General features: G+C 41.0%; 1 pseudogene; it reads left to right on the top strand.

The window, feature by feature from the left end:
* The first annotated feature begins 12,758 nt into the window (after positions 1-12,758).
* On the top strand, positions 12,759-13,570 carry LOC130018841 (olfactory receptor 7A10-like; annotated as a pseudogene).
* Positions 13,571-16,530: the final 2,960 nt, after the last annotated feature.

The following is a 16,530-nucleotide window of genomic DNA, read 5'->3' as shown; positions in this document are numbered from 1 at the left end:
CATCATCAATAAATGGAACCAAAAAATCATACCCAAATTTCAGAATTTCTTCTCCTTGGATTTTCAAAGGAGCCAGATCTGTAGTCCCTCATGTTTGGGTTTTTCCTGTCCATGTACCTGATCACCGTGCTGGGGAACCGGCTCCTCATCCTGGTTGTCAGCTCAGACTCCCTCCTCCACACGCCCATGTACTTCTTCCTGTCCAACCTGTCCTTTGTGGACATTTGCTTCACCTCCACCACCGTCCCCAAGATGCTAGTGAACATTCAGACACACAGTAAAGTTAACCCTGCAGGCTGCATCACCCAAATGTACTTTTAATTACTTTTTGGGAAATTAGACAACTTCTCCTGACAGTGATGGCCTATGACTGCCTCGTGGTCATCTGTCACCCCCTGCACTACACGGTCTTCATGAAACCCTGACTCTGTAGACTGTTGATTTTAACGTCCTGAATCACGACTGTGCTCCATGCCCTGTTACACTGTTTAATGATCTTGCCGCTGTCTTTCTGCACAGACTTGGAAATCCCTCACTATTTCTGTGAACTTCATCAAATGGTCCAGCTTGACTGTTCAGACACTTTCTTAATAATTTGGTGATGTATTTTGCAGCTGGGATTCTGGGGGGTGGTCCCTTCACTGGAATCTTTTACTCTTAATGATCACTTCCTCAGTACGTAGAATCTCCTCTGCTCAGGGGAAGTATAAAGCATTTTTCACCTGTGCATCTCACCTCTCCGTGGTACTTCTATTTTACTCTACAGCTGTTATAGTGAACCTGAGCTCCGCTGACCACCACATATCACACAGCAGTGCAGGATCTTCAGTGATATATGCTGTGGTCACCGCCATGCTGAACCCCTTCATCTATAGTCTACAAAACAGAGATGTAAAGAGAGCTCTGAAAGCCTCCTCTAAGAGTTAGCTCTGATACTGCTCTTTTTTTTTCTTTTTAGGCGATGCACAGGGGCTACTCCTGGCTCTGCACTCAGGAATTACTGCTGGCGGTGCTCAGGAGACCCTATGGGATGCTGGGAATCAAACCCGGGTCGGCCACATGCAAGGAAAACCCCCTGCCCACTGTGCTATCACTTCAGCCCCTCCAAATCTGTTCTAGCACAGGGAACAACACCACAGAACCAGAGATCAAAAACAAGATGATTCATCCCTTAGTCTGAAATATTTTAGAAAAAATTTCTTCCCCATTATTCATACAATCCCAAGTAATTTAACCTTTTCATTTCCAAAAAATAACTCATCGTCCTATTTTCTACTATCAGAAAAACATTACATTTGACAATGAAGGCTATTCACCTGTCACTGGACAAAATCAGTACACAATCTTGACTTTATTCTTTGTTTTTCTAAAACTATCTTATCTTCACTTAATCACTTAATCACTTAATCCCCGTCGTTAATCGATTTACTCGAGCGGGTGCCAGTAATGTCTCCATTCATCCCGGTTGCGTGCTAGCGTAGCCCAATGGTATCTGTTCGTTTTAGGAACATGTAGAGCCTCAAACTGATCATTTAGGGTCTTGACGAAGTAGTCTGACCATCTTATAGGTGGGCGTCCACGTGATCTTTTGATGTCTCGTGGAATCCAATCAGTAATGGCTCTAGTCCAGCTGTTGTCTATAAACCTCATTATGTGTCCAGCCCATCTGATTTTTGATGTCTTGGCAAATGAGACAGCGTCCCTGATTCTTGAGCGTTGACGAAGATCAGAACTCCGGATTCTATCTCTCATTTGAGTGAATCGTGATATTCCAAGCATAGTTCTTTCGATTCCTCTTTGAGAGACCCGAATAGTGTTCTCATCCTGTTTTCGTAGGGTCCAGGTCTCTGAGGCATATGTTAATGCAGGAAGAATAGTGGAATCAAAGAGATGTGCTCGTAGCTGGAGGTTCTTTGTCCTTTTAGTTATTTCTTCAATGCTCTTGAAGGCATTCCAAGCCGCTCTCTTCCTCCTGCGCAACTCAGGTGCCAGGTCATTCATCATGTTGATTTCTCGACCTAGGTATATATAACTGTTGCTTTCGGAGATGGTGGTTCCGTTGAGAGCGAATGGAGCGTCAGGAACAAGGCTGTTTCTCATAAACATTGTCTTCGTAAGATTCAGCTGTAGTCCGACCTTTCCACATTCACGGTCAAAGTCGTTCAGCATTTGTGCCGCTTGGTTGATGTTTGGTGTTATTAGAATGATGTCATCAGCAAAGCGGAGGTGGTGTAGTTGCCGACCATCTATCTTCACTCCCATGTTTTCCCATTCCAGTCGTCGCATGATGTTCTCGAGTGTGGCACTGAAGAGTTTTGGTGAAATGGTATCACCCTGCCGAACCCCTCTCTTGATATGGATGATTACTTCTTTGTAGAATGGTGAGATCTTGGTAGTGAATCCGCAATAGAGCTCACGAAGGATCTTGATGTATTGAGTTTGTACGCCCTGATTGGCTAGGGCTTCCATGACCGCTTCCGTCTCAACAGAATCAAAGGCCTTCTTTAAATCAATGAATGTTAGACAGAGCGGCATCTTGAACTCCCGAGATACCTCAATGAGCTTGGTTATTGTGTGGATATGGTCGATGGTACTGAATCCTTTTCAGAATCCAGTTTGTTCACATGGTTGTCCTTCATCTAGTGTTCTGCTAATCCTATTCAGGATGACTCGAGTGAATAGTTTGTAGATGACAGACAATAGGCAGAGTGGGCGATAGTTGCCAATGTCATGGATGTCTCCTTTCTTGTATAGTAGTACAGTCCTGCTGGTTTTCCATTGGGATGGAACCTTACATTCAGACAGGTAGCGTGTGAAGAGTCGAGTCAATGTATTGATGAGTACTGATGGTAAGTTCTTCAGGTGTTCAGGTCTGATCTTGTCTGGGCCAGGTGCTCTTTGTTTCTTTACCGACGAGATGGCATGTTGGATTTCGGAAGGGAGAACATTGGGAACGACATATCCATCATGTGGTATGTGGTATGTGGGCAAGTGGATGTGGCTATTAAAGAGATCTGAGTAGAAGTCATGAATAATGTTCTCCATTGCCCTTCTGGAAGATGTGATAGATCCATCATGATGTCGGAGGGCAGTCATCTTGGTTTTGTAGTTGGTGAAGGACAGGTGGGCATTACGAATGTTTTTCCCAGCTTCTGCTGCATCTACCAGTACTGCTGCTCTCCTGTTTTTGAGGTCATCCTTGAAGGCTTCTCTGCACTGTTTTGCCAGTTCGGATGTTCGCTTGTGGTTGCCTGAGGCACGTGCCAAGCCACGTTGGCAAATAAGTTCAAGAGTGTTCGAAGAAAGACGGTTTTTTGTGGTTATCTCTCTCTTGGCATTCCTTGCACAATCATGGAGGTGCTGAATCATTCGATCATATTCCTCATCAATGTTGTCAATGACGGCATCTTCCCATGTTGCCGCAATAGAGCCAAAGAGCTCTCAGTTGGTGGTTGTTCTGGGAGTCCTCTTCTTAAACCTTGCATTCTTTTCTCCTCGTTCTGTGAGGTAGAATTTTGCATGAAGAAGACGGTGGTCTGATCCCGTTTGGAATTTTGGGACAACAGCAACATCGGTTAGGCAAAACCGCCTATTGAATATGATGTGGTCTATTTCATTGTGGAACCGTCCATCGGGAGACTCCCATGTCCAACGTTTAGATTCAGCCTTTTGGAATTGTGAGTTACCATGGAAGGTTTTGGTTGACATGATGAACTCAGACAGTCTGTCACCCTGTTCGTTCCATTCCAGGCCATGGGTTCCGATGTGGAGTTCATCGACTGATCTTCTTGGTCCTATCTTGGCATTAAAATCACCGACAATGATCTTGTAGAAGGTGTGATCTTCTTTATAGAACTTCTCTAGCTCCATGTAGAATTTCTCAGTTTCTCTTTCACCATAACTGGATGTTGGTGCATAGACAACAAAGATAGAAACTGCCGGTAGTGAGCCACATTTATTCAAGTGTAATCGTCCGATTCGGGTTGTTAGGCATTCAAATGAATCAATGCTCATGACTAAGTTTGTGTTGACAAGGATACCGACACCACCGACGCCTCTTTTATCACATGTTCCAAGGAACAGTTCTTCTCCAGTGTCGAAAACAGCATGATGGGATTGATGTCTTCTCGTTTCGGTCAGACCAATGATGTCGTACTTGATCTTTCGTGCTTGTACCATAAGGTCTTCAATGGACTCAGCAGATGCCAGCGTACGAGCATTAAAAGTACAGACAATCATTTTTGTTTTTCTGCGTTTTGGCAGCCTATGTCTGCCTTGGTGTTTTATCAGCCTCTCCTTCCATATCCTTCTCGACTCTGCATATTCAGGGTTAGGGAACTATCTTATAGTACTAAATTATCTTTATTGCTTTTCTGCATTACATGGACATTAAAAGGTTTCTATGTTTTATAGTTGATCTCAACATTTTATACCCTTCATTCTTGTGTTCATTTGGCTATCTGCAGGGGTTTTTTTTATTAATTTTTATAAAGACACCGTGATTTACAAAGCTGTTCATTATACAGTTATTTCAAGCATTTAGTGTTCCAACACCACTGGTAGTACAATATCCCCAGTTTCCCACCCAATACTAACCTGCCCCCTATGCACACAACAAATTTGCTTCCTATTGCTTATTCCAACAAAACTTTAAGAACTTATTTTTTTGGGTCATACCTGGTGATGCACAGGGGTTATTTCTGGCTTTGCAATCAGGAATTACTCCTGGTGGTTCTTGGGGGGCCATATGGGATGCTGGGAATCAAACCTGGGTCAGTCACTGGCAAGGCAAATGCCCTCCCCACTGTGCTATTGCTCCAGCCCAACTTTAAGAACTTTAAGAAAATTATTGATTGATCAGAAAATAAAGCAGTAGGGGTAGGTATTATATGATTTTGATGAGTACTAAATGAATTAGTACTATATGATTTTGACCTATGTAAATAAAAAAATTAAAACAAGTTAATGCAATATAAAAATGCCTATACTTATTTACATATATACATTTTCAACTCGAGGCTCTAATTTATATTACATTAAATTTTATTTTTACTTGGATCTTATAATGATAATAATCATTAATAACACTTTTAAAGCAATTCTGTGTTGGTATACTTTGGAGTTTATGGGAATAGCTAAGGCCTACATTCATAAATTTTCCCCTTACACTTCATATAAACACTATTTGCTACCCACAGGTTTTTAATAATCACTGACAAAAACTGATGATCACATACATAGTTTTAAATATTCTCTATGGAAAATCAAATTTTAAGATAAAAGAATCATCTCTCATGGTTATAGTTAGTGATGGCATCTAAGCCATTTTCATCTCCTGATACGGTCACTCAAAAGTTCATTACACATTGTATTATAATGCAGACATATTTTTCATGTTGCCCATCTTTTAAGTATCAGAGACCATGGCCATAAGAGAGGGTCTTTGTTCATCTTTGTAAAGGAATAGTTGGGGCATTTTTGTTCTTTTCGTTGATTCACCTCCTATTTCTGTTTGAGAAATTTCAGTGTTTCTTATAAATGTGATTCCTTTCATTCTCCTCAATGACATTTATTCTATTTTTTCCTTTTTTAAAATAAAAATTTTAATTATTTAATTAATTAAAACATTAAATCATAGTGAGATACAGTTACAAAATCGTTTATGATTGTCAGTCATTCAATGTTCCAATACCCATCCCTTCACCAGTGCACATTTTCCACCAATGTCCTCAGTTTCCCTCTGGCCCCTGCCCCTGCTTCTATGGCTGACATTTTTCTTCTCTCTCTCTCTATCTATCTATCTAGCTCTATCTCTCTGTCTTTCTCCCCTTTGAGGCTTTATAGTTTGCAATACAGATACTGAAAAGTTATCTGGTATATTTATATATACCTTAACCTACTTTTAGCACTCAATTCCTGTCCAAAGTGACTATTTCCTATTTATAATAATAGGAAATAATGACATTTTTCTAAATATTTCCATATCAATTGAAAGCAGTGATGAACAATAACAATGTATTCAAAATAATGAAGTTATAGAAACAAATACTTAAAGTTATCATTTATATTCAGGTTCATATTCTATCTTCATAATTAAAGAATGATTCACATAAGAGCTGAAATTCTTTCCATCACAAGAGCAATGCTTCAGCGCTTTCCTCAACAAATATGCTTGTCTTTCAACCCTCTCTTGGTTACCTGGAAGAAAATTTAATATCACCACCTTAATACAATGATTAGAAATAAAACTGAATAGCAAAATGATTTCAAATGTCGTTTTCAAAGAATACAAATGCCAATCCAAAAATATATGATGCTCTTTAGTTCTTGCGACTCAGATCATTGTATCTGTAAACATTAGATGCAGATCAAGCCCTTATAAAGGTCAATATTTCAATTGCTTCTTTTAAAGAAATGTATTTTTGTATGATGGGAAATAGCCTTAATTCATTGAGTCTCCCAATCAATCCATAGTCTGATGTGGGGGTGCAGGCTTTCTCTGCTATCTTGGCAGGAATTTGAATACACCAAGGACTCAGAAACTGAGACAGATACATAATGAATAACGTATAGAATCTGCATTTTATAAGCCTCTGGGTAATTCATAGGCACAAAATAGATGCAGGAATGCTAGGAGAAAAATGATCTCTTGTTAAGACTTTTCGTAACAAAGATTGAGATATGACAGCCTGCCAACTTCACTATAAGGGTATTTTCATTCTTTATTCAGAATATAATTGGGGGCACAACATTAAGTCCTACAAGTCCCCTTTTTACTATATAGTATGAAGCGTGTGTAATCATCATATTGGATCAAATGAAATTTTATGAAAATTAAAATTTACTAAGTTGGGCACACAGCCACCAATATCTGAATGTATTGCTTATCATTAACATTTTATCATGAAAAACCTAATAAAAATCTCTTCACTTGTGGCATACATGCAATTCAACATTGTGTTTGTATAAGTGTCATAAAGACAGGAATACAGCCTGAATGGGTCTCTAAAAAGAACTGGGGTCTGTATTTCATTAGAATGGGAGACTCCCATTTTTAGAAACCCGAGGGTCTGTGTTGCACCATTTTCAATGCCCTGAAGACCCAGAGGGCAAGAGCAGAAGTTGAACTTGGACAGGGCATAAGGGGTTGGAAGTTTAGACCTCTGGAGACACAGAAGTGCCTGGAGAAGAAGTAATGAAAATGGGACTCACTTGATTTCTAACCTGGCCTTTTGGGAGGAGACAATCATTACCAAGATATTCCTGTCCAGACCAGTGTCCGCAGGGAAATTGGGTGCAACTGGTTGGGATAACAAGAAGGAAATGGGTCTAATAATGAGAAATAAGGAACTGTAAATAGCCCCTCTGTTGAAGGACCTGAAGTTGCTAGCAGTGAGGGATGGAATGGGCAAGATTGCTGTCTTCAGAGTTCTCTGTCTGTCTCAGGGACTCACGCTTCCCGTGACTGTGTATACTTGAGTGCCCCTCTCAGAGAGCCCGGCAACCTACTGAGAGTATCTCGCCCTCACGGGCCAGCTACTCATGACCTATTCGATATGCCAAACACAATAACAACAAGTTTCAAAATGGAGACATTACTGTGCCCGTTCAAGCAAATCGATGAATAATGGGATGACAAGTGCTATATTTGAGTAACTTCTGTTTTCATTTAAGAGATATGAACCAATAGCGGTAGATATTACCTAGGAGACCTGTTCATGAAGCATGAATCCCACACTCTCTTTTCTCACTAATTCCAATCACTGTCACAGGAATCGACACTATCACTGTCCTCCTGCTGTTCCTCGATTTGCTTGAGTGGACCCAGTAACTTCTCCATTGTGAGACTTATTGTTACTGTTTTTTGGCATATCATACATCAGAGGTAGCTTGCCAGGCTTTGCCGTGCAGGCGTGATACTCTCAGTAGCTTGCCAGGCTCTCCAAGAGGGGCGGAGGAATCGAACGCGGGTCACCTGGCTGCCCGTGTGCAAGGCAAACGCCCTACAGCTGTGCTATCGCTCCAGGCCCAATAAAAGTAATAAATGTCATTTACTAGAGCAACAGGAAATTCTAGAGTTTTACTTTGCAATTACTTCATTGCTTTAAGACAACACAGAATATTTTATTCTGTTGTTAATATTTGTGAGAGTTTTCCGTTTGTTCACTAAAGTATGGGTTTTTAGTCTTGCTTTTGATTGCCCACCTTCTGGGGGCTGGGAATGAGATATTTTTCATTGTGACATTGCATATAGCTCATTAACAAAATACACCAATTATTGTAAAAATGTGTAAAAGGCTATAAATTGTATTTTGTGATCTGTCAGTGAGTCTTCTTGAGTTCTGCTGTGTATTATAAACATAAAGTTATTGCATATTTGGTAGCAATTGTCTTGTTTGATATTTTGTCTTATTTTATATCTATTATTCCTTATTGCCCCCACTTCAACTTTTGTGATTAGACTTATTTTTAACCGGTCTAAAACTGACATATATAACTTTGTGTACATTTAAGGATCTGATATACTTTTATATCACAATAAGTTCCCACTGGAACTTCAAGCTATGTGTTTCTTTCTATGGCGAGATAATTTAAAACAGTCTACCTCTTAGATGTTTATAATAATGTATTCTTGTGAAGTTTCTAATAAAGCATTTTTGCACACTGATCACAGGGCTTCACATTAGCTACCTGGTACTCAGTGAGGTCTGAGGTGTAAGTTGGATGCTTAAGCAATGGAAGTACAACTCTCCCACTCTCAGCCCCAGGTCACAGCCATTTGCCTGTCTGTTTCTAGATTACTGATAAAAAAAAAAGGATAGTGATAGCATTGGTCTGAGTGGGACTTAGCATAAATCTCTCTGGGACCATCATGTTATTGAGGATGTTAGAATCTTCTTCATTTCCCTGAGTTCCATGAGTAGAGCATTAAAAGTCAGTATCTGGGGCCCCCGGAGCTTCCAGTCAATGTCTGCACCCGCTTTTGTGGCTGGTCTCTACAGCCTGGTACTGTCGCTGTGCTGTGCTCTTTGTTTAGAGAACTTTGCCCTCAGTGCTCATAGGCAATTGGCAATCCTTTTAAAATCCTTTTAAAACCTTTTAAAATCCTTTTAAAACACTTCCTGCCTTTGTGGCAGGAAAAACTCTAGCTACTTTTACTATGTTCCAGAATAAGGCATATCTTTTGCACTGTGATCTAGCAGACATATTAGCCAGCAATATGGAACATACTGCAATGACACACATATAGTCACATGGCGGCTTACCACAGTAAAAGTAATTGGGTTGGCACCTTTGACCTCTGTCCAGCAGGGTCAGCTACGAAGCATGAGACAGACGGATGCTGTGGTCTTTCTAGCCTGCACACTAGCCTCGACAGCCCCAGATAAAGGATGAACTGGTTATTTATTGAATGCATTTTTTTCTTCCCACCCCTCTCGCTCCCTAACTCCAGACACATGAGCCATTACAGGTACATTAAGTGTAGTTACTCAGCAGATACTGTTAACCATGGGAAGGGCACAGGTTATTCTCTGTTTCTTTATGCTCATAGTGACAGCTGCGGAAGCTCCTTACATTGGCACTGGGGAAGTTCTGATACTGAGATAGGTAGAAGTAACCTTGATCTGTGCTGGTTACAGCCCATGCTGGGACGTGTGTTTGTTCAGGGATCAACCGAGCCTGTTGTAACCAACTATGGAGTGGCCTCACAGTGATTATACCACAGGTCAGCTAGAGGAACCCCCTACACCGAGGACCCAACAATATCTGGCTTGCTTGCACATAACACCTTGCTTGTCTCCTTCCTACTTTGCTGAATGGAGTCCTCTTGAATTGTGTTAAATGGGAAAATTGTGCTACAGGTATATTGTTATGGAGGGGAGCTGGGAAAGTCAACTTGTCACCTGACCCCATTCCACATGGGATCCCTAGTGCTCCTGCTTTTGCTACCATGGCCCCAGCATCCTGAAAAAGTTAGTGGTTTTTGTCAAGGGCAGAACAAATACAGTACAGCTTGTAGTCTTAAGGCAGCAATACACTGGATTGGACAGAAATCCACAGTTCATCAAACAGGCAAGCATGAAATTACTCTTGAAGGCGAAAGAAAAAGGAGGGAATGTAAGGATGAAACTGATGCCATGATAGGTGACAGAAATGAGAATAATCAGGTAGGCCTCAGGTTCAGTTCTTGGAACTGAAACACTCTCGTTTTCCCAGCAATGAAACAATGTGTAACTGCCCAACTGAACCCACCTGGGAAAGCTCCTGGGCTCAGCAAGTGGGCTCAATCAATCAATTCTCACAATGCCCCAGAAGTTGCTTTTTGTTAACTCTAAAAGAACAAGAAGACTATGTAATCATAAAATTGGTACTGACACTGGAAATTATTGTTTAATTGTTGCCTAACCACTGTTACCCTGGACACTTGCCAAAACACCTTTGTGTAGTCTTAATCTTTGTTTAGTAACTAAGTAAGATTCTTTTCTGAAACAATAAGGCATGTACTGCTCATGTAATCAAACACTATATAAACAGCTTGCTGCCTGAAGTCGGGGTCGCTATCAGGAGAACACTGTGGGTGAGAGTTGACCCCAGGATACTGCAATAAAACTCCTGCTTTTCCGTTATCGTGTTCGTGTCTCGGTCCATCTTGCAGCTTTGGAACCCAGAATCCTTGGGTTAACAGTTCGGGGCTCGTCTGGGATTCCCAAGTAAAAAGACAGACAGACCACATCTCAGTATAGGAGTTTCTATTGTAACACTGTAGCACTGTCCTCCCTTGTTCATCGATTTGCTCAAGCGGGCACCAATAATGTCTCCATTGTGAGACTTGTTGTTACTGTTTTTGGCATATCAAATACACAGTAGGGAGCTTGCCAGGTTACAAACTTCCTTACCCTACCAGTGTTTTATTTGATTTCTGAGATTGTTGGTAACCTAAATTTGAAGAGCTACAGAAACCAACTAAATTTTGCCTTGATAAAAGTTAAAGATATCAGGCTTTCCTGCTGGAGTCCAGACCAGTTTTCTTTTTACTGAAGAAAAAAAATAGTCATTTTAAAAAATTCAAGTGGCTAAGAACAGCCCACTTAGATTTAATGGTTTCTGAGAATGGAGAATTGTGTGTGTGAGGCTGGGCCCTGAGTGGCCCCAGTACCTGCAGAGACACCAGACAAGTGGAAATTAACCAGTCCATTCTCTTTTTTAAACTATTGTCAATTAGCTTACACAGTAACTTTATTTCATCTAAGCTTTGTTACCAGGTATCAACCTAGTCTTGAACATAAAAGTAATAGTTTATCTATAAGTATGGAATCCGTACTGCTTCATGGTAATCTGTGACTGTTTTAATTCTGATATAAAAGAATTCCAATTTCCCTGGAAATTGGAATTCCAAAAATAAGCCTTCTAATATAAAGTGAACTTTGGCCAAGCAGATATATGTTACAAAGATCTTTAATTTGTGAGCATTGTAAACCTTTTGGAATATCTTTAAGACTGATGCTTTTGAATGAGTACTGTGGAGCGCAGCTTGGTCATGATAAATGAGAAAATGATTAGCAACTTCTTTCTATATTTCTTGATAAAACATGCTATATTAAGTTCAGTAAAATAAGGAGGTTAAAACCTGTGAAAGAAGGAATATAAGTGTGTGTTTTAAGTAAAAACGATGATGGCTTTTGGCAGAAATGCGTCTGGATACCACAGTACGTTACTGTCACGGGGCCACTCCAGGGAGGAAAGGGTGTTGACACTCCACCTGCTCCCTCTTGGCGGCTCGGTGGCCATCATCCTTCAGAGGCCTTTGGACAGTCAGGCTTGGGCCCGCAGTGATGAAACTTGTTGGGCCTCACGGGTTAGGGGGGAGCCGGGCCTGTCCTCCCCACCCCAACAAGACCCTAAGTCATCGCCCACGAACAGCCTCTCTGGCTCCTGATCAAGCAGCTCAACAGCCATGATCCCAGATACTCAGGAGCAAATCTTGAAACCCAATGGCTTTTGGCAGAAATCCCTCCAGATTTAAGTGTTAAAATTTTGGAATTTCAAAATCACATGGCCCTACTGCAGCCACGCGACATCATATGTTATTCATAACCAGCAATAGAAAACAAATTGTCTATTGTTGCCTTTTCAGCATATCTGAGTGTTGGCGTAAAATCTCAAATAATAATGATGGGTCTGGTGTCTAAATATTGAATGTGATCAAAGTAGAGAGAGAGTAATGTGGAAATCATCTGACCCACAGGTGGGGGGAGGGTGTGGGATGGGGGTATACTAGGGTTTTTGGTGGTGGAGAATGGGCACTGTTGAAGGTATGGGTGTTTCATTGTATGACCAAGACTTAGACCCAAAAGCTTTGTAACTGCTCTCAACGTGATTCAATAAATAAAATAATAAAAAATGAAAAAAGTAAGGTGGAGTTCATGCACAATTCAATCAGCTAATCAGTGGCTGAATAAATAGCAGTACTCCTACAAAAAAATTCAGAAGTCTTGAAATATTCAGGTTATAGATAAATGTCTATAGGCTACAAAATATATCGGAATTTATTAAATGTGTTTGAAATAAGGCCATGCCATTGATGTAACCTTATTGTAAAATGTTTGCACTTAAATCTGCATCACTGTTGTTTCCATTCCAGCCGCCACATCAGCTCCAAGAAACCTGGAAACAAAACACGTCCGTTAGCATTTATCCTCCTGGGACTGTCACAGGAAGCAGAAATACAACCTCTCATCTTCTGGGTATTTCTGTCCATGTACCTGATCACCGTCTTTGGAAACCTTCTCATCATTCTGGCCATAATCTCTGACCCCCACCTTCACACACCCATGTACTTCTTCCTGTCCAACCTGTCCTTTGTGGACATCTGCTTCACCTCCTCCACCATCCCCAAGATACTGCTCAACATCCAGATGCAGCGCAAGGCCATCTCCTATGGAGAATGCCTCACTCAGATCTACTTTTTCATGATTTTTGCAGGACTGGATAGCTTTCTCCTGACCGTCATGGCCTATGATCGCTTTGTGGCCATCTGCCACCCATTGCACTACAAGGTCATCATGAACTCCAAGTTGTGCGGACTGCTGCTTCTAGTCTCCTGGATCCTGAGTATTTCTGAATCTCTATTGCATTGCCTCATGGCTTTGCGACTCTCTTTTTGTACAAACATGGAAATCCCTCACTTTTTCTGTGAACTCAATCAGGTGCTCCGACTTGCCTGCTCAGACACCTTCCTCATCAATATGGTCATCTATATTGCCACGGGACTTACTGGGATCATTTTCTCTTACTCTAAGATTGTCTCCTCCATTCTGAGAATTTCCTCAGCGAGTGGCAAGTATAAAGCCTTTTCCACATGTGGTTCTCACCTCTCGGTTGGTTGTCTTGTTCTATGGGACGGCATTTGGCTTGTTCAGCCGCTGTTGAAAACTCCAGGGATAGTGCCATTGCCTCGGTGATGTACACGGTGGTCACCCCCATGCTGAACCCCTTCATCTACAGTCTTAGAAACAAGGATATCAAGCAGGCCATCACTAAACTCTTCCAGGAGAAACATTCTCTCTGACAGGCCTCTGACCTTGATGTATTTTGCTTATGAGCAGCAGCACTCAGAGCCCATGAGAGCTAACACTAGGAGTGTTTTGGGGGGGCTTTTTTTTCTTGCTTTCTGGGTTTCACCAGGGTTACTCCTGGCTTTGCACTCAGGAATTTCTCCTGGCAGTGCTCAGTGGACCATATGGGATGCTGGGAAGCGAACCCGGATTGGCTGTGTGCAAGCCCTATCCGCTGTACTGTCACTCCAGGACCATCCCAGGGATGTTTTTGTTTGATCAGAAAGAGCTGGTCTGTGGTTCACCTTAGATGCAGAGCTCAATGTCTTCATTTTTCATACAATGTCAACAAAATTTCATCTGTATTACCTTCATAATTTTCATCTTTGTTCACTGAGGTCAGTGTAAAAAAAGTTACTGAATGCACACAGGAGATTGGGTACTTTTAAAAGCTACCAATACCTGGATTATGGGGGGTGAAGGCATTTTGTCATATCAAACGTTCTAGGAGAACCAAGCTTTATTCTATTCTTTTTCAGAAATTTTCATATCCAGAGAAGGATTCACCATCTGATGAAGTTTGTCAAAGTTTACATTTATTCCCCAATAGCCAATTATCTTTGGAATAATCTAAGACATAGTGAAGAATAATAAAAAGTTACTCTATGGTTCTGGCAATATCTCTGGCAATATTAATTCCCAAGGCTCCTGTGAAATGTGAAATCTTGCTTCTTTTAAGATTGTTTTAATACACAGAACATTTTCAGGGAACTTTCTTCAGCACCCCATACTAGAATTGACTCACTCACAGATCCCAAGCATTCTATATTGTACTAGAAAACTTTGGATACTGAATTTCTGTGGGGGAACGTTAGTGCTGCATATAAGCATCATTCAACTGAGAAAAAGGACTGAGCAAATTGATGATCAACGGGAAGGCCTTTACTTACTTAAGGGCTGGAGTGATAGCACAGTGGTAGGGCGTTCGCCTTACAAGCGGCCAACATGGCCGACCAGAGTTCGATTCCTCCGCCCCTCTCGGAGAGCCCGGCAAGCTACCGAGAGTATTCGATATGCCAGACACAGTAACAACAAAGTCTCCAATGGAGACGTTACTGGGCCCGTTCAAGCAAATCGACGATCAACGGGAGGGCCTTTACCTTACCTTACCTTACCCTCACTTTGTTCTGTCTGGTCTATGGAATCCAGAATTTCTGATGATGTGCTTCATTAGATTTTACTCTAAAATTTATTTTTTTTATTCCAAGGAAAGGTCCTGTCAGACTATGCAATCACACGTATTTTTTCCAGTGTTTAATTTAGAAACTTAAATTATTCTGCAACTATTTAGATACCTAGTCTTCTCTTTCTTATTCATACCTTGTATTTCTGTGGCACTCAGCGTGTGACCCTGGAAGTAATAGAAAAGGAAGACCCAAGTCTTGATGAAAACTGTATTCATCCTTTTGAAGGTGAATACATAACTTACATCAAGTCACCAAATTTCTTTAGACTTGGTAATAAGTGCATCATGAGGTAGCTCATTCAAGTGTTTGAATAGTCATTTAGATTTTTCCAGAGCCTCGCAATTCATTATTGCCTTTTTTTCCTTAATGTCTATAACGTGACCCAAGGCATTTGACATTCCTTGATATTGATCTCAACAGCATTAGTCACATAAGCCAGTCAATTTCCAGTTCTACTTGGTTGATTATAGTAGGGACGCTATGAAACAAAATTTGCACTGCCGCCCAAGAAAGACCATAAATGCCATTATTTAATGGAGTCAGTAGCACTGTTTTCTCAAACAAAATGAGATGAAGTTCTCAGACATCTCAGAGGAAATATAAATTCTCAGACGTAAGGTCTGTTTCTGGCTTTCCATTACATTATTGTATATTTAAAAAACACCTTCTTGCCTACAGTGTGCTCTTTAAACAGAAACAACGTTAAATACTTTGCTATGCAGGCAAAAGAGATTCCATGGGTTGATGGAATAGCTTTGAAAACTGGAGATTTAAGAAGAACATTGTATACCAAATCAACTAAGAAAATTGGCGTTTCTGCAATCATCTGAAGAGTGTTGACAAGAACTTTGGAGAAATTGTTGATGATGGGAAACTCACTACATTTTCTGAATCCCAGGTGACAAGAAACTCTTCCCATGAGGTTTTGTGCCAAATACATCATGTGGGTAGATGAGCAGTTGTTGGAGAACTGACATGCAAACTGCGTGTTTAACACCCTTCACACTACCAGTACGGAAATTTCCTCCACTCATTCTAAATATATTACCCAAGTCTTTTGTAACCTTGCACAAAACAGAACAGATTATATTGGGCAGGTGCCTCACTTATACCTTTAGACTCTTCCCCGTCTATATTTGCTAAATATCTCAGTAATCATATCTAATTAGATAGGAAATACTCATATACGATTGTCTTTTTTTATTCAATTTTCTGCTACCATCCGAAGAGTGATGACAAGAACTTTGGAGAAATTGTTGATGCTAGGAAATAGAGAACAGGGGCTAGAGTGATAGCAGAACGAGTAGGGCATTTGCCTTGCGTACAGCCAACTGAGATTCGATTCCCAGCATCCCATATGGTCCCCTAAGCACCGCCAGGAGTAATTCCGGAGTGCAGAGCCAGTAGTAACCCCTGTGCATCTCCAAGTGTGACCCAAAAAGAAAACAGAAAAAAAAATGCAAGGGGCTTCTCTGAACATCTTGAGCCACTCCCTTGTGACCTTTTCCTTAATTGGTTCAGTGGTTATCTCCATTGACTTCATGCAGGGGTAGTTCTGCCTTTTCAGCAGACCCCCATAAATGGGTGTTCTCTGGTTCAACCTTCTAGTTTATTGTTACTGGCAAAAGCCGTGCTTTTCCAAAATGGCTCTGCAGATGGAGGGGAGTAGGCCTTCACAGGCACAAAAGTCCTCCCAGATGAAAAGAGAATAGGAGATAAGGATGACT

Source organism: Sorex fumeus, unplaced genomic scaffold, assembly GCF_029834395.1.
Source record: "Sorex fumeus unplaced genomic scaffold, SorFum_2.1 ptg000289l, whole genome shotgun sequence".
Classification (NCBI taxonomy): Eukaryota; Metazoa; Chordata; class Mammalia; order Eulipotyphla; family Soricidae; genus Sorex; species Sorex fumeus.
This window is presented reverse-complemented; position numbering and strand designations above follow the sequence as displayed.